Source organism: Pteropus medius, unplaced genomic scaffold (genome assembly GCF_902729225.1).
Source record: "Pteropus medius unplaced genomic scaffold, Ma_sr-lr_union100, whole genome shotgun sequence".
Taxonomy (NCBI): domain Eukaryota; kingdom Metazoa; phylum Chordata; class Mammalia; order Chiroptera; family Pteropodidae; genus Pteropus; species Pteropus medius.
Window position 1 is genome coordinate 93937 of NW_024349566.1, and position 20018 is coordinate 113954.

Genomic DNA, 20018 nt, shown 5'->3' on the forward strand with positions numbered 1-20018 from the left:
GCCAGTTTTGCTATTTTCCTGTAGGCAACCATAATGTTAGGCCTTTAAACACTGCCCAACTGTCAGTACAAAGTCAAGGGCCATCTTCATGGGCTATAACCATTCATACAGCCCATAGCTCAGCTCGTTGGCTGCTTTGGCCCAGATCTGTATCATACCAAATGTGGTCAGTAACTGGTTGCACACCTATAACTACCCACTTGGCTCCCTGACCCCTACTGGACTCATCTGTGTACCAAACATCAGCAGGTACGGGCCACTTCCCTTCTTTGTAGGGACAACTTCAGCATCCAGTATATTGTCGGTGGTACACTCAACTGGGCCTAAAACTTTCTGTAATTTCATGGCCAGAGGGCTGGCAGCTATGGCACTCCATTGTTCCAGATAGACACCCTATTTCATCAAAGTAGGGGTTTGGGCCATCCCTGTTTTGGGAGCCTGTATCTATGTGCGTAAGTGACCTTGTATAGGGTAAGTGATGCCCACCTGCAATTTGGCCATGAGAGTCACTGCCTCAGTAGCCTGCAAGGCCACATATAGAGGTGCTAATTGCTTCTCTATTAGGGAGCACCAGCCCTCTGTGCCTTTGCATAATTGGAACCAAAAACCCACCAGGATCCTAGCTCCTTCAGAACGTTGCCATAGGCCCCAGCCATATCCTTCTGCTGTTACATGCGCGTCCAGTTCAAAGGATTTACCTGGATCCATTACCTATAAAGCTTGCTGTACCACCCACTTGGTGGTGGTAAACGCCTTCTCTACCATTTCATCCCAGTCCTAAATAGCTCTTGATCAGGCCATACAATGGACCGTGCTAATTGTGCTAGGTGGGGTACAAACACTCTCCAGTATCCCAAAAGGCCCACATAACTCTCCAATTCCTTAACTATAGTGAGTCATGGATATGCTTGTATCTTATCAATTAGAGTATCAGGGACAACTTTCGTCTTACCTGACCAGACAACACCCAAGAATTTGACAGATAAGTCAGGTCCCTGAAACTTGGTTGCATTTACCACACAGCCACATGTTTTCAGATGCTGCAATGGCACTGGCACCACTTGCTCTAGATCTGTAAGGGAAGCAGACATTGACATGATATCATCAATACAATGAAATGATTCCACCATTGCTGGTTGGGTTCAGGTTGCCAAATCCTGGGTTACTAACCCATGGCAAATTGTTGGGCTATGTAAGTAGCCCTGGGGTAGTACCACAAAAGTCCATTGTCTTCCTTCCTATGTGAAAGCAAGTTGACCTTGACTTTCAGGAGCCAAATCTATGGAGAAAAACAGTGTTAGCCAAATCCAAAACATAGTGGTACGTTCCTAGCCTTGTAGTCAGTTGATCCATTAGAACATAGATGGATGGTACTGCTGCATGCAGTGGGAGAGTCACTTTATTCAATTCCCGATAGTCCACAGTCATCCTCCAAGAGCCATCAGGCTTCTTCAATGGCCACACAGGGACATTATATGGACTATGGGTGGGACGCACAATCTGGGCTTTCTCCAATTCCTGAATTGTAGCCTTGATTTCATCACGTCCACCAGGCAAGTGATATTGCTTAACATTGATAATGCCCCTTGGTTCTGGCACTTTCTGTGCGGGTGATGAGTAGGCATCACAGTCTTCACCACCTGGACTTGCAGATGGAATTCACCAGCAGAGGTCTGCTGATTGAGCCCTTGCGGCACATCCACCCCTAGGATATACTCCGGCACCAGAGAAACATACACTTTATACAGCCGTGGGGGCAAACGTCTTATTCTAAGAGACAAAGTCACAGCTTTAGTCGTAATAGTCTTTCCCCCATAGCTGTCTGCACAGGCGGCTGGTCCAGGGAATCTGTCTGGATTTCCATAGATAAGACTGCAGTCAGCCCGGTATCCACCAGTGCTGGGACTCATTGCACGTTGTTTAGGGACCAGGTGATTGCTACTTCCCCATCTACCCCTCCAGTCCCCATCTACCCCTCTAAACGAGCACCTGAGCCTTCTCCTTAATCATAAAGGGTTAACAGAGAGTCCTGGGATTTCAAAAAGTCCTTCAAGGCCACAAGCGTGGCTCTTTCAGTGGGAGGTTTCTGTCCACGCCTGAATTGCTGCTCAGGTTTAACTGCCGCCACAATTTTAGCAACACTGCATTAGGCTGGTGGTCTGTCTTGATCAACTCCTGCAGCTAGCAAATCAGTCCACATTTGCGTTCAGGTCACCCTGATGGGACCCTGCCCAGACCTTTCTTTCTCTGGGGTCTTGGCATTACTTCGTGGACACTTCTGCCCCTGCCTCACAGCGTCTCCTCTCTACATCCCCCACAACAGCCATTGCTGTAGCCACTTCATGTATACGTTTCCCCACATAGGGAGCCAGGATAGCAACCAACGATCTAAAAACAGTAGAGGGGGCAGTCCCTAACATTAGGTCCCGTATACCAGTCGTAAACCGTTCATCATCCGGTCCCCGCATATTCAAATTAAACATAGCTAGTCGCATGCCTAGTTCACGAATAATCTGCACTAATTCAGCATACATTTGCCATTAACTCACATGCTCTGGGAGTCTCCTGCCTCTGAGGGTGACTCTGAGGATGGACTTCTTTAGAGCTCAGCTTCCCGTTGTTGCAACCTTGTGTCCAAGGTATCTGCCTTTTGCTGTAGCCTCTGTACCTGTGCAGCCTCTGCTAGAGCTTCAAACATATTCTGCAATGGTCTTTTGATGTATCATCTTGGTTAGGCTACAGTCCCCAAGTATTCAAACACTAAGTGTTGCTGTAAAAGTTTTTGTAATGATGATTAAAGTTTAGGTTTTATTGTAAGTAATAGAGATTATCTGAGATAATCTGAATGGACCTAACTCAATTATTTGAAAGGCCTTAAGAGTAGAGCTGGGGATTTCCTCATGAAGAAAAACTTCCCTCCATGCAGTTTCAAATGTGCAGGTGATTTAGTCTGCTACTGGTGAAGCAGATTTTCAGATATTTTCATGTCTGCTTATAAAACTACCTATGAAGGGTGTATCAGAGGCCATATCAGGGAAAATGTGCACTTCTCTTCCCTTCAGAAATCCACTAAAATGACTAAAGAATAATAAAAGGTATAAACCAGGGGGGAAATGTTCAAAAAAAGCCTCCAAAAAGTCAAGAATCAACAAAAAAGAAAATAAAATTTTTAATAGGAAAGCTGATAAACTGCATGACTCAACAATGAACACTGTTTACATGTTCACAATATTGCTAACACACTATATTAATTTATAATAAAAATATGAGCTGGAGTTGTTGAAAAATAGGAAAGGGGGAAGTGAATTAAGAAAAGGTATCAAAAGAGGCAAATCTTTGTGGTACACAGTAAGAAGCCAATGTTAAGTTATCTAAATTTGGGTAATCATGAAATATCATAGACTTTCTGTAACTAAATATTGGCTCCAGAGCCTCCCCTCAAAGAAAGCATGTAAGTGAAAAGAAAGTAGGAAGTAACAAGGGATAGGTCAGAGAACTGGTGGTTTTATTTACATTAGACTTTTAAAATAAGTATATGTGCTTTGTTATAAGAGCAGTTAAATAAATAATTCATGTAAACTTTGCATTATATAAATTTTAGAGATATTAAATAAAACAATCTTGTAATATACAATCAATGCCTATTTTTTTTCCTATTTACTTATGACTTCAAGACCTGTAGTAAGTTCCTCTTGTGAATCTCAAGCATTCCATAATGTCAACACCTAGAAGGGATTCTTGCATACTTTGATTGACATCATTTCTAACTTTTTAAATCCGTTTAGAGAGTTAGAAAAACAGAAGTAACATTTTTAAATTAGCTTACATGTTTGTGTTTATTTCTGTAGGGACTGTCTCAGGACAAATAGGTAAGTTTCTTATCTCTTTGTTACTGTTAGTGTACACTGGTATCTGATGAACAGGAAGAGATTCTGCTCCTATAGTGATTGTAATAACAGTTTAAATCCCATCATTATAAGAGTATTACTAGGGTACTGAGGTTGAAAATGAATGCTTGGAAAACTTTATTTTCCTCTGAGCACTTTTAGAAACACTAAATTGAGAGAAAAGATTTTTTTAAGGCAAAACTATGGTGGCTAAGAAATAACAGAAATAAACAGATGAAATTTTTAAACAAAACCATCAAAGCTGAAAAGCAGATGGTTGGGCAATGCCACTGGCTGGGTCCTCTGTTTGAGTTAGGCCTCTAGCTGTACCCTGAAGTTCGGGGGTGGCAGGGGGAGGGTGGAACTGTGCTTGATGGTTGGGTGAAATCACTGTCCAGGCTCTCTATTTGAGTAGGACCTCAGGCTGCACTCTGTGATTTAGAAGGGCAACCGGCTGGGCTCCTTGCCTGGGTGAGGCTTCGAGCTCCATTCAGCAATTGGGCAGGGTCATATGGTATGATCCACTGCTGGGTGGGATTGTAGGCTGGCCTCCACAGTTAGGCAGTGCCATAATTTCGGCTTCAAGGTTGCTCAGGGTTACTGTTCAGACTCCTTCATTTCTCAGGTCCTGATGTTGTGCTCAACAGTTGGGCATTACTGCTAGTTTGGCTCCCTGCCCAGGAAGGTTATAGGATATGCTCCATGGTCACTGGGCATCTTTGGCCACAGTTCCTATAGAACAGAACTGGAGGTTATGCTCAGTAACTGGACATGACAGAAAATTTGCTCCTCTGCCTGAGCAGGCTGTAGGATGTGCTCTGTAGCTGTCTGGTGCCTGTGGCCATGCTTCCCAGAGGTGAAGGTTGGAGGCTAGTCTCAGCAGTTGGACTGGACTGCAAATTCGTTCCTCTGCCCTGGCTGATCATAGGATATGCTCCACAGCTGCCAGAGATCTTTGGCAATGGTCCCTGGTTAGAAAGGACTGGAGGCTATTTTCAGCAGTTGTGTAGGACTATGAATTTTCTTCCCTGTCCAGGCAGGCCGTAGGATGTACTCCATGGCTGCTGGGAATTTGTGGTTTGCATTTCCCAGGGACATGGAACTGGAAGCTATGCTTAGCATTGGGCAGGACTGTCAATTTGCTCCCCTGCCCAGGTGGGCTGTTTCCCAAATAGATGGGACTGGAGGCTGTGCTCACCAGTTAGGTGGATTGAATCTGCTTCTCTACCCAGATAGGACCATAGAATGGGCTTCACAGTCAGCACAACCCATTGACTGCAGATCTAAATAGGGCAGAAATGCCAACCAAGCTCTCTGGTCAGATGGGGTCATCAGCTTAGCTCTACATATGGGAAGAGCAGCTGCTGGAGATCTATGCTCAGGTGCCACCACAGGAAGGATAGAGGTCTATCATAATCTGAGCACTGGTTGCTATAAGCCCTGCTCCTCTTATCCATTTCTATATATTCTCCAGTGATTGAGGTTTACAGATTTCTCCAGTTATCTCCATGAGGTGAGTGACCTCCCAGAAAGTGTCCCAAAGTTTGGAAAAACTGGATGTCCACTTTGGGTTCTCTCTCTCTGTTGGAGAAACCATAGTTATGCTGCTATGCCACTCTGTGGCAGTGTAACCAAAGTGTAGCCTCTCCTCTTACCCTTCTAATGCGGTCCTTATTTTCATCTCTTGCCTGTGGGAGGTGCTTCGATTTCCAGGAATTTCACAGTGGTGTCTTGTCTATAGATAGTTTCTAGTTGGTATTCTTGTGAGGGAGACTGATGTTGAGAATGACCTATTTCGTCATCTTAATGACGTCACTCCCACTAAGACTTTTTTATCCATTCAGCCACTCTATGCCTTTTGATTGGGGAATTTAATCCATTTACATTCAAAGTAATTGTTGATAAGTAAGGACATAATTTTACCATTCTTTAACTCTTTTCTGTCTGATTCCCAGTTGTTTTGTTCCTCTCTTACTCTCTTATTATACTTCTTTGTTATTTTATAATTGTTTGTAGTGATTTACTTTGATTCTTTTCTCTTTGTTTTTCTGTATCTAACATGGGAGTTTTTTCATCTTTATTGAAATGGACAATTAGTTGCTCATATTTACATTGTACAATTCAATTAGTTTTTTTCAATTACAGTTAGCATAAATAATACACCAGTTTCAGTTGTATAGCGTAGTGATCAGAGATCTACATAACTCACAAAGTGATCACCCCACTAAATCCAGTACCTTCTTCCCCCTTACATACTTATTACAACATTATTAACCATCTTCCCCATACTACACTCTATATCTCCATGTCTATTCTGCAACTATCCATTTGTACCTCTTAATCCCTCTGCCTTTTTTTTGACTCTCCAACTCCCTCCCATTTAGTATCCCTCTACATATTCTCTGTATCTGTGAGCTTATTTCTGCTTTTGTTGTTATTGTTGTTTATTTTGTTCTTTAGACTCCATATGTATGTGAAATCATATAATATTTGTCTTTATCTGACCCATTTCATTCAGCACAATACCCACTAGGTCCATCAAGACAATATCTTTTTCCGTCCCCTTCCTTTTAGTCTGTGTATGTCTTTTAATCTGAGGTGAGTCTCTTGTAGGCAGTATATGAAGGGGTCTTGTTTTTCTATACATTCAGCCACTTTATCTTTTGTTTGGAACACTTAATTCTTTTCCATTTCAGGTACCTGTTGATAGGAATGTAGTTATTACCATATTCTTTATTCATTCCATATTAACATTGCCATATTCTTTATTCATTCTTGACACCTGTTTTTTCTTCTTAAAAAAGTCCCTCCAACATTTCCTGTAATACTGGCTTGGTGATGATAAATTCTTTTAGCTTATTTTTGTCTGGGAAGCTCTTTATCTGTCCTTCAACTCTAAATGATAGCTTTGCTGAATAAAGTATTCTTGGTTGTAGATCTTGGGTCTTCATCACATCAAATATTTCATGCCGAGTCCTTCTGTCTTGCATAGTTTTTTTTTTGAGAAATCAGCTGCCAGGGTTATGGGTGCTCCCTTGTAAGTAACTAATTGCTTTACTCTTGCTGCTTTTAAGATACTCTCTTTGGCATTTTAATTATGATGTGTCTTGGTGTGGGCTTCTTAAGGTTCCTGGTTTGGGAGACTCTCTGAGTTTCCTGGACTGTATGTCTATTTCCTTCACCAGGTGAGGGAAGTTTTCTATCATTCTTTCTTCAAATAGCTCTTCAATGTCTTGTTTTTTTTTTCCCCCTGGTGCCCCTATGACACAGATATTTTTACTTTTAATAGCTTCCCATAGGATCCTTATATTATTATTATAATCTTGGCTTCTTTTTTCTTTCCATTCTGATTGAGTGTCTTTGGCTTTTCCATCCTCTCTATCGACGATTCGATCCTCTTCTTTATCCACTCTGTTTATTCCCTCCAATACACTTTTCATATCAGATAATGTGTTCTTCATTTCTGACTGGTTCCCTTTTATAATTTCCATTTCTATTTTTATGTTTTTTATTTCTGTGTTAAAGTTCACACTCAATTCATCTACACTTTCCCTAAGTTCACTGAGCATCTTTATAACCAGTGTTTTGAACTCTGCATCTGTTAAATTACTTGACTCCATTATTCCTGGATCTCTGTTCTATTCTCTCATATGGTTTCTGCTTTTTTTGTCTTTGCATTTTGTCTGCCTTTATGTGTCTGTTTCTATGTACTAAGCAAAGCTTTTAAGTTTCCTGGTCTTGTTAGTGCAGCTTTGTGTAGTAGGTGTCCAGTGGCACAGTTCTGAGAGGAGTTCAGTTGCAGGCCAAGTTTAGCCCCGCCCTGTGTTCCTCCGGGGCCAGCTGTTAATATTCAGCAAACAATCCACAGATGTTGTGCTTATAGTTGTCTCAAGAAACCATATCAGAAAATAAGGCCAGCTACCACCAGTGTGAGTCTTAGTGCAGCTCAGCAAGTGGCACCTGACTTGCTAAGGACACACCTGGATGTGGCTTGGGTTGGGCCGCAAATTGGGGGAGACAGAGTTTCAGGGAATCCTGTGACCCGAGCCACCTTTGTTTCCAGTTTGTTGACATCTCAGGTATGGCAGTGCTGCATCTGCACACTGGGAAGGACGAAGACTCCACAGAAGAACAACAGATACCAACAGCATTTCTGCGTGAGAGAGATCCTCACCTCCAGCCCTCTCTCTGACAACTCAGTGTCCCCCTATCAGTCACTGGTGCCCCCAGAGCAGCCGACCCGGTGCTGGTGCTTAGAACAAGAAGGACCATCACTACGAAAGTCCGCTTACGGACACGGCCCCTTTAAGAGGTGTCTGTAGCTGCTGGCTGCCACTGCTATGGATTCTGTCTCACTCAGCCACTGTGGACTGGGCAGCCTCACATCTTTGCCCCATCCTAAATTCTACCATTGCCGGTTGATTAATTATTTCTTTATCTAGTTGCAGTTCTTCTGTTCATCTAGATCCCAGGTCACTTTCCTTGCTGTTTGCTCCATGTTTCTGTCACAACTTTGATTTGGTCGCAAGAGGGATAAACAAAGCCTCTATCATCTATGCCATTTTTTTCTCCCATAAATAAACTTGTAGTCAAACATATAAAGATTGAGATTAAGGCAGGATCATTAACTTAAAGTTTCTTTAAAAGGTTTATATAAATTATCTCTTCCACTTTCCTCTATCCGGCTTTCACTCTGATACTCACAATGTAATAGAATAGAAAAATGGGCAGAAGATCTGAATAGACATATTTTCAAAGAAGACATACAGTTTGCCAACAGGTCCATGAAAAGATGCTCAACATCACTAATCATCAGGGAAATGCAAGTTAAAATAATAAGATATCACCTCACACCTGTTAGTATGCTATCATCAAAAAGACAACAAATACAAGTGTTGATGAGAATGTGGAGAAAGAGAACCCTTGTGCACTGTTGATAGTAGTGTAAGTTAGTGCAGCCACTATGGAAAACAGTACAGAGGTTCCTCAAAAATCATCAGGGAAATATGCAACACACTATTATTAACTTTAGTCACCATGATTTATTTATTTTATAACCAGAAGTTTGTACTTTCTGTCACCCTTCACCTGTTTCACCTATCCTCTACCTCCTGCCTCTGGAAACCACCAATTTATGAGTTTATTTATTTAATTTTTTTAGGTTTAGATTCCACATAAAAATGATATCATACAGAATTTATTTTTCTCTCTCTGACTTATTTCACTTAGTATAATACCCTCAGGTCCATAATTTTGTTCCATACAGTAAGTTTCACTCTCTTTTTTATAGCTGAATAATAGTCCATTGTGTATATATGTACATGTATATATATATATAGCTCTAATTATCTATCTATCTATCATCTATCATCTATCTATCTATAATGTATCTATCTTTCTACCATCTATCTATCTATCTGTCTATCTATATATCTGTCTATACACACCATATTTTTTTATCCATTGATCCATTGGTGGCCACTGAGGTTGGTTGCATGTCTTGGCTAAACATTATATATCTATTATACCTCAATTAAAAAATCTAATATAAAGTTCTGTTTTACTATTTGCTAGACAATTTGAGAACCGTAGAACACTGGGTGTTTATCTCTGCATTCATTTTAACAAAACAATCCATTATTAAGTAGCTACTTTAATATCACTCTTCCTTTTTAAATTAAATTTATTAGGGTGAAATTCGTTAATAAGAATATATGTTTCAAGTGTACAGTTCTATAATACATCATCTGTATATTGTATTGTGTGCTCATCAAAGTCTAGTCTCCTTCCTTCACCATTTATTTAACCCCTTTACCCTTTTCATTGTCCCCTCAACCCTACTTCCTCTCTGGTAACCACCAAACTGTTGTCTATGTCTATAGTATTTTGTATTGTTTCTTCTTTGTTGCTTTGTTTTATATGCCACATATAAGTGAATCATATGGTTCTGGAGCTTTTTCATCTGACGTATGTCACTTAGCCTGATACTCTCAAGATCCACTGTCAAAAATGGCAGTATTTCATCCTTTCTTCTGGCTGAGTAGTATTTCTTTGTATATATGCACCACCTCTTCCTTATCGAATCATCCCTCACAGGACACTTTGGTTGTTTCTTGTCATGGCCACTGTGAATAATGCTGCTATGAACATCGGTGTGTGAATATTTTTTTGGATATAGGTTTTCATGTCTTTGGAATAAATACCCAGTAGAGGGATTGCAGGATCATATAGTAGATCAATTCTTACTTCTCTGAGGAACCTCCATACTGTTTTCCATAGTGGCTGTACCAATCTGCAGTCCCACCAGCAGTGTATGAGGGTTCCTTTTTCTCCGTATTCTCTCCAATATTTGTTATTATTTGTCCTGTTGATTACAGCTATTCTAACAGGTGTGAGATGGTATCTCATTGTGGTTTTGATTTGCATTTCCCTAAGATGTTGACCATCTTTTCAAATATTTGTTGGCCATTTGTATGTCTGCTATGGAAAAGTGTCTGTTCAGGTCCTCTGCCCATTTTTTGATTGGATCCTTTGTTTTATTTTTGTTGTTATTGAGTTCTTTTGTTGTTATATGAGCTCTTTGTATATTTTGGATATTAGGCCCTTATCAGAGGCATTGCTTGCAAATATATTTTCCCATTCAGATGGTTGTCTCTTTAGCTTGTTGACGACATCTTTTGTTGAACAGAAGCTTTTTAGTTTGATGCAGTCCCATTCATTTATTTTAGCTTTTACTTCCCTTGCTTTTGAGGTCAAATTCATAAAATCCTCTTTAAGTCCAAGGTCCTTGAGTTTAGTTCCTATGTTTTCTTCCATGTAGTTTGTTGTTTCAGGTCTTATATTCAGGTCTTTAATCCATTTTGAGTGATTTTTGGTGTCTGGTGATAGACAACAGTCTAGTTTCATTCTTTTGCAGGTGCCTTTCCAATTTCCCAATTTCCAATTTATTGAAGAAGCTTTCCTTTCTCCACTGTATGTTTCTGGCTCTTTTGTCGAAAATTATTTGCCCATAAACACATGGTTTACTTCTGACTCTCGATTCTGTTCCACTGGTCCGCGAGTCTGTTTTTCTGTCAATACCATGCCGTTTTGATTACTGTCACTTTGTAGTATAATTTGAAGTCGGGCAGAGTGATACCTCCAGCCTCATTCTTTTTTCTAGGATGGCTTTGGTGATTCGGGGTCTTTTATGCTTCCATACAAATCTGATGATATTTTGTTCTATTTCTTTAAAAAATGCCAGTGGGATTTTAATGGGAATTTCATTACATCTGTATAATGCTTTAGGTAACAAGGTCATTTTAACTATGTTGATTCTTCCAACCCAAGAACACAGAATATCTTTTCATTTCTTTGTATCTTCCTCGATTTCTTTTAATAGCGTCTTGTAGTTTTCATTATAGAGGTCCTTCATATGTTTCGTTAAATTTATTCCTAGGTATTTTATTCTTTTTCTTGCAATTACAAAAGGAATTTTTTCCACTTCTTTTTCTGATGCTTCATTATTAGAGTATAGGAACACTATGGATTTTTGAACATTGATTTTGTATCCAGAAATGCCACTGTATTTGCTTATTGTTTCTAGTAGTGTTCTTGTAGAGTCTCTAGGGTTTTCTACATAGAGAATCTTGTCGTCCATAAATAGAGATGGTTTGACTTCTTCATTTGCTATTTGGATGCCTTTTATATCTTTCTCTTGCCCGATTGCACTCGCTAGGACCTCTAACGTTATATCGAATAACAGTGGCGATAGAGGACAGCCTTGTCTTGTATCTGATGTTAGAGGAAAGGTTTTTAATTTTTCACCATTAAGTATAATGTTGGCTGAGGGTTCGTCATATATGAACTTTATTATATTAAGATACTTTCCTTCTATACTGATTTTGTTAAGTATTTTGATCACAAATGGATGCTGTATCTTGTCGAAGGCTATTTCTGCATCTATTGATATGATCATATGATTCTTATTTTTGAATTTGTTTATGTGGTGTATCACATTAATCGATTTGTGTATGTTGAACCATCCCTGTGATCATGGGATGAAACTCATTTGATCATGGTATATAATCTTTTTAATATGTTGCTGTATTTGGTCTCATAAAATGAGTTAGGAAGTATTGCCTCCACTTCAATTTTTTGGAAGAGTTTGAGAAAAACATGTATTAAATCTTCATTGATGTTTGGTAGAATTCAATGATGAAACCATCTGATCCTGGACTTTTACTTTATGGCAAATTTTTTATGATTGTTTTAATATCCATACTGCTGATCAGTCTATTTAGATTTTCCAATTCTTCTTGATTCATTCTAGGAAGGTTGTATTTTTCTAAGTACTTGTCCATTTCTTCTAGGTTATTAAATTTGTTGTTATATACTTTTTCATAGTATTCTTGTATGATCCTTTGTATTTCTGTGGTTTCTGCCGTAATTTCTCCTTCAAACCAGATTTTGTTTATTTGTATCCTTTCTCCTTTTTATCTAGTGAGTCTAGCCAGGGGGTTGTCAATTTTATTAACCTTCTCAAAGAACCAGCTCTTTGTTGCATTTATTTTTTCTATTGTTTATTTGTTTTCAATTTCATTTATTTCTGCTCTAATCCTGATTATTTCTTTGCTTCTGCTGACCTTAGGCTTCATCTGTTCTTCCTTTTCTAGTTTTTTTTAAGATGAAGCATTAGGTTGTTTATTTGGACTCATCCTTGTTTTTTAGATAGTCCTATAATGATATGAACTTTCCTCTTATGACTACTTTTGCCATGTCCCAAAAGTTTTGATATGTTGTACTATCATAATCGGTCATTTCTATGTATCTCTTGATCTCTCTTTTTATTTCTTCTCTGATCCAGTTATTCTTCAGTAGCATGTTGTTTAATCTTTATGTATTTGTGGTTCTTCCTACTTTCTTTTTTCAGTTGATCTCCAGCTTCAAAGCATTATGATCAGGAAATATGGTGGTATGATTTCAACTCTCTTATATTTGTTGAGGCTCTCTCTGTGTCCCAGTATATAGTCAATTCTTGAGAATGTTCCATATGTGCTAGAGAAGAATCTATAAGCAGCTATTTTGGAATGAAAGGCTCTGTCAATGTTGATTGTGTCCAATTGGTCTAATGTGTCATTTAAGGATGTTATTTCCTTATTGATTTTCTGTTTGGATGGTCTGTGCATATCCAACAGTGGGTTATTTAAGTCCCCTACTACGATAATGTTTTGGTCTGTTTCTCCCTTTAGTTCCGTTAGCAATTGCTTTATATATTTTGGGGCTCCCTGATTGGGAGCATAGGTATTAATAGGTGTTATGACTTCTTGGTGCACGATTTCTTTTATCATTATGAAGTGTCCTCATTATCTTTCTTTACCTTTTTTATTTTGAAGTCTGTTTCATTCAATATTAGTACTGCTACTCCCACTTTTCTCTGAATGCCATTTGCTTGAAATATCATTTTCCACCCTTTCACTTTGAGTCTTTTTTGTCTTTGGAGCTAAGATGTGTCTCCTGGAAGCAGGATATGGTTGGAGTTTGTTTTTTGATCCAATCTTCAACTCTGTGCCTTTTTATTGGTGAGTTCAGTCCATTTACATTTAGGGTGATTATTGAAGTATGAGGTTTTCCTATAGCCATTTTATGTTTTGCTTTCTGGTAGCTCAGTATTTTCATTGTTTCCTTGTCCTTGCATTTCTGTTTTTTTATTTTGGTTTGGTTTTGTGGATTTTTCCTCTGGTCCTTCTTGGGTTTTTTTTTAATATATCTATAAATTTACTTATTTAAATTAGTTTCAAGTATACAGTACATTGGTTAGACATCTATAATGTTCATAAAATGATCCCCCCAATTGCTCCCTCCCTCCTCTGGCCTTCCACTTAGCCATCATATTAATGCTAACTGCATTCCCTCTGCCATGCTCCCCATTCCTGTGCCCAACTATCACCTATGAATTTCTACTTCTTTAACCCTTCACCCCATTCTCCCAGCCTCCCAACACCCCTCCTCTCTGGCCATCCCAAATTGTCCACTATAATTGTGAATGTTTTTGATTAGTTTGTTCTTTTTGTTCCTTATATAAGTGAAATCATATGGTATTTATCTTTCTGTCTGACTTATTTCACTCAGCATAATAACGTCTAGGTCCATCCATGTCATTGCAAATAGTAGGATTTCATTTTTTTAATGGCTGAATAATATTCCATTGTATATATGAACCATAATTTCTTTATCCAATTGTCTGTTGATGGTTATTTAGGTTGCTTTCATATCTTGGCTATTGTGAATTGTGCTGCCATGAATATTGGAGTGCATAGATCTTTACAAATTATTGTTTTGGTTTTCTTTGGATAAATTCCCAGAAGTGTAATTGCAAGGTCAAAAGATATATCCATTTTTAATTTTTTGAGGAAACTCCAGACTGTTTTCCATAGTGGCTGTACCAATTTGCAATCCCACCAACAATGAACAAGAGTTCCCTTTTCTCCTCATCCTTGCCAACACTTGCTATTTTTTGATTTATTGATGATAGCCATTTTGACAGGTGTTAGGTGATACCTCATTGTGGTTTTAATTTGCATATCTCTGATGATTAGCGACCTTCAGCAACTTTTCATATGCCTGTTAGCCATCTGTATTTCCTCTTTGGAGAAGTATCTGTTCAGGTCTTCTGCCCATTTTTTACTTGGATTGTTTAGTTTTTTGTTGTTGAGTTGTATAAGTTCTTTATAAATTTTGGATATTAACTGCTTATCAGGTGTATCATAGAGAATATCTTCTCCCAGTCTGTTGTCTGTTTGTTTTGTTGATGGTTTCCTTTAGCTTGATGTAGTCCCATTTGTTTATTTTTTCTTTTGTTTCCCTTGCCTGAGTAGATATACCTGAAAAGAAATTTCTGTTAGTAATATCAAAGAGTTTACTGCCTATGCTTTCTTCAAAAAGTTTTATGGTTTCAAGTCTTACATTTAAGTCTTTAATCCCTTTTGAGTCTATTCTTGTATATGGTGTAAGAAGATAGTCCAGCTTTTTTTCTTTTTTTTCTTTTTTGCATATATCTGTCCAATTTTCCCAACGCCATTTATAGAAGAGACTGTATTTACCCCATCGTATAGTCTTGCCTTTTTGTCATATATTAAGTGAGCATATATAGGCATGGATTTATTTCTGGGCTCTCTATTCTGTTCCATTGATCAGTGTACCTGTTTTTATGCAAGTACATGCTGTTTTGATTACTGTAGCCTTGTAGTATAGTTTGAAATCAGGTAGTGTGAGACCTCTCACTTTGTTCTTCTTTCTGAAGATTGCCATGGCTATTTGGGTTTTTTATGGCTCCGTATAAATTTTAGGATTATTCATTCTAGCTCTCTGAAAAATGCCATTGGTATTTTGATAGAGAATGCACTGAATCTATAAATTGCTTTGGGTAGTATAGCCATTTTAACAATGTTGATTCTTCCTTCCCATGAACAAAGTCCTGGACCAGATGGATTCATAGGCAAATTTTACCAAACATTCAAAGAAGAATTAACACCTATTCTTCTCAAACTATTCCAAAAATTTCAAGAAGAGAGAAGGTTCCCTAATTCCTTTTATGAGGCCACCATTACCTTGATTCTAAAACCAGGCAAAGACATTACAAAAAAAGAAAACTATAGGCCGATATCTCTTATGAACATTGATGCAAAAATCCTCAACAAAATATTAGCAAACCAAATTCAGCAATACATTAAAAATATCATACACCATGATCGAGTTGGATTTATTCCTGGGATGCAAGATTGGTTCAATATCTGCAAATCAATTAATGTGATACACCACATTAACAAATCAAAAGATAAAAACCATATGATCACATCAATAGATGCAAAAAAAAAAGTGTTCAACAAAACCCAGCATCCATTTATGATAAAAACTCTCAGCAAAATGAGAATAGAGGGAACATACCTCAACATAATAAAGGCTATATATGACAAACCTACAGCTAACATCATACTCAATGGGGAAAGGCTGAAAGCATTTTCCTTAAGATCAGGAACAAGACAAGGATGCCTATTTTCACCACTCCTCTTCAACATTGTATTGGAAGTCTTAGCCACAGCACTTAGACAAGAAGAGAAATTAAAGGCATCCGAATTTGAAAGGAAGTAGTAAAACTCTCGTTATTTGCTGATGACATGATGCTATATAGAGAGAGAACCCTAAAGATTCCACCAAAAAACTGTTAGAACTGATCAATAAATTCAGTAAAGTAGCAGGTTATAAAATAAATATTCAGAAGTCAGTGGCATTTTTACACACCAATGATGAACTTTCAGAAAGAGAAATTAAGAAAACAATCTCATTTACAATTGTATTGACTACTATAAAATACCTGAGAATCAAATTAACCAAGATGGTAGAAGACCTGTTTTCAGAAAATTATAAGTCATTAGTCCATCTTGTTTTATGTTATCTACCTCAGTTCTGAATCTTTGGCATATGGTTACCATTATAAATATACAGAGGGTAGTGAGATATATGTGTGTGTGTGTGTGTGTGTGTGTGTGTGTGTGTGTGTAGTCCAGCTATATATATTCCATTTTCTTCTGTGTGTGCCTTATCTTCATTCCCCTTTGTGAATTTGGATCTTTGAATCCTCCCCTTTTCTATCATTGTTGTCTCAATTTGTCCCTATGTATGCTGAATGTTCATTACTATCTTGCTATAGCAAATCTCTTCTTATTGTTTAAGCTTATAATGCCCTACTCTTAGTAAAAGCTGCACTCTTCTGCTTCTATCTGCCTGCTAGTCACCTTACTCCTACTTATGTATTTTTTGTTGTTGTTATTTTGTTTTAGGTGAGCTAACCTCTTTCAGTATTTCCTGTAATGCAAGCCTCATTGTGGAGAATTCCCTCAATTTTTGTATGTCTGGAAAGGTCTTTATTTCCCCTTCATATCTAAAGGAGAGCTTTGCTGGATACATTATTCTTGGCTGGTAGTTCCTTTCACTTAATAGTTTGAGTATTTGATTCCACTCCTTTCTGGCTTGTAAGGTTTGTGCTGAGAAGTCTGATGATAACCTAATGGGTTTTCCTTTATAGGTTACTGCCTTCTTTTCCCTGGCTGCCCTGAGAATTCTTTCTTTGTCATCGATTTTTAATAATTTTAATACAATGTGTCTTGGACAAAGTCTTTTTGTGTTGAAATAATTGCATGTTCTTTTGACTTCCTGAATTCTAAGCTGCAGCTCATTCCTTAGATTTGGGAAATTCTCATCCACTATTTGTCTGAAAATGCTTTCTTATCCCTGCTTTTTTTCCTCCCCTTCAAGAATGTCCATTATTCTTATGTTTTCTCTCCTGATTGTATCAGCTAGTTCTTGAATTTCTCTTTCATTATTTTTCATTATTTGGTTTCCCTCTTCTTCCTTCTGATTTATTTCTAGATTTCTGTCTTCGATATCATTGATTCTTTCCTCCATTTGGCCAACTCTATTTCCCAAGCTTGCTGTTTCTTTCATCTCTTGCAGTGAGTTCTTTATCTCCAGAAGTTCTGTTTGGTTCTTTTCAAGGGTTTCAATCTCCTTGCTAAAGAATTCATTTTGCTCATCTAGTTTTTATTTAATTCTTGAAATTGTCGATATGACTCATTTCAGAACTCACTGAGTTTTTCAGAAGAACCATTCTGAATTCTCTGTCATTTAAGTTGCATATTTCTATGTCTGTAAGCTTATTTTGTGGAGATTTTTCTTTTTTTTTCTGAGATGCCTTGTCACCTTGGTTATTCATGGTGTTTAATGGACTATTTCTCCACCTGGGCATTAGTGGAAGTGTATTCTGCTTCCCCGCCCCCCACCAGAAAGATTTATTATATGAAGGTCTCTCTTTAGCCTGTTGCAAAGAAGGTACTTTTTTTTTTTTTTTGGTTTCCAGTAGGTGACGTCTAAGTCTCTTGGTTCCTTGCTTTATATAAAGTTTTAATAATGCCTTTTTTTTTTCCTTATAAATAGTCGATCACGCTTGATACACTCAGTCTCAGTTCCTGTCAGTGTTTTTGACAATTTCGGTAGTGTTTGCTCAGATTCCCCTTGGGTTTGGTGTTCAGTCTTGGAGGATATTGGGGGAAGTGCCCTCTGGTTTGGAGGATGGGAGTTGTGGCTCAGCCTTGTGTTTTACAACTGCGACTTGTAATGACAGATGTTGCTTCTCTGCCATCCCCACTTCTTTGTCATCCCCACTTCTCTGCTTTCTGCCCTGATCCCTGGGCACTGTCACTGCATGGAGCTCACAGCTCTCTCAGGCAGGGCTGTTCAGGGAACCCGCTGCACCTTTCTCCTCCCCCTCCTCCTGCAGGGAGCTGTGAGAGACAGCTTCTTTGTTTCTCTCAGTCTACCACCTAAATCCAGGGGTTCTGACCTGTGGTAGCTCTTATTTGCAGATCCCTCACTTAGATGTGCTTGTGTGCAGTTTGAGTGTTTTTTTGTTGAGTTTTAGATGCTCATTTTATTGTTGTTTCAAGGGGAGAGATCTGGGGACATCTCTCACTCTGTCATGCTTTGATAGCACTCCTAATCTACGTTTCTGGAGTTCTTGAGCTCCTTTACTTCTATGTTATTACCTATCATGCTATTGACTCCTTATAAATATGAGAAAATCTACATGCCATTGATTATGACAATAAAAAAAATTCAGAATTAAAAGTTCCTAGGATTAGTTATAATGACCCTAAAAATATGAATTTTCAGCCTAATTGGTTATACTGAGCAGAAGGAAGAATGCAGGGAGAATAATAAAAGAAGCAGCAATGTTGGTCGAAGTGTTGGAACTAAGAGAACTCTAGCATGGCTCCTACTACTCAGAAAATGGATGAAAAGTGGCATCATTTCTTTCCCAAATAATGGAGGGCTTGATTTGCAACTTGTTTATCAAATCCCACAAAGAAGGGGTACAATATATTCCATAGAAAGTAACCCATCTTCTAATCTCAGGAAGATAAGTAATCTGTTCCTTTTTTAATGTGTTTCAGAAACAGCTGAAGTACCCAAAAGTTACTTTTAAGTTCTAATATCCTTTAGGTTTCGCAGTGACTGGGAGGTGGTTCCTCAATCTGGCAGTTTTCATTTCCAGCTATGTTCATATTGATAAAACCCCCTCCTTCCTTATCTTGGTACTTGTTATAATAATTTTGAGGACAATGTAACCCATATTGTAAATAGAGAAGAACATTATCTTGGTTGCTAATAATAATGAAACTTGAAATTTACAAGAATGATGTACAAATACTGAAGACAACAGCAAGTGAATTAAAGATTAAAGAAAGGAAGAAATGACTAATGCAGAAATTAATTTCAAATCAGTTTCTCCCACTTCATGCACAGAAATGACTAATACACAATTTAATTTCAAATCAATTTCTCCTACTTCGTGCACTGTATAAGAAAGTGAAATAAGAGTGGGTTCCACGTACTAAGGCATAAGGCTCTTGAAATATAACAAGGGGAGCTATTCTTCCTACATTTCACTGCCTGTGAATAATTATGCTTGATTGCCTCCCCAAAAGAAAAGAGACTATGAGTAGAAACTATCTTCATTCACTCCTCCAATTCATCTAACAAACAGTTCTTAGAATACCTTCTGTGTATTAAATATCAGGGTTGCAAAGATAAATTAAACTGGGTTCCTGTCCTCTACTGACTTGTAGTCTAATAATCTAATAGGCAAAAAAAAAAGACAACTAACTAAATAAATATTATCAAAGTATATACGTGTGCCAGGTAGTATTCTATATGCTATGGACTCAATGGTAAAGATGTCAGTTACAATTCTTGTTTACATGGAATTTACATTGAACTGGAAGGAGAGAGACATCAAGAAACAGATAAATGTAAAAGATAATTTCAAATAGTGATCATTGTTACGGAGAAAATTAAAGGAGGTGGTATAATACAGAGTAACTGAGGAATGTTATTGTATCTTGATTGAGAAGGTAAAAAGAGGTGACATTTGATCTGAGACCTAAGCAAGGAGCTAATAATGCAAATATCTAGAAAGTATTCCAGTGAGAGGGAACGAGTTCAAAGCTTTTAGAATGGAAATGAACTTGAAAAAAATGTGGATAAGCCAGTATGATTGGAGCCTAGGTAACAGAGAGGAAAGCAGAAAAGAGGTCA

General features: G+C 38.1%; 1 long non-coding RNA gene across 1 annotated transcript in view; it reads right to left on the minus strand.

The window, feature by feature from the left end:
- Nucleotides 1–617: 617 nt before the first annotated feature.
- Nucleotides 618–20018, minus strand: part of LOC120618887 (uncharacterized) — an 87645-nt gene continuing 68244 nt past the window's right edge. Inside the window, exon 3 of the long non-coding RNA XR_005657324.1 lies at nucleotides 618–1072. This is a non-coding gene — a long non-coding RNA (uncharacterized LOC120618887). The remainder of the gene's footprint in view (nucleotides 1073–20018) is intronic.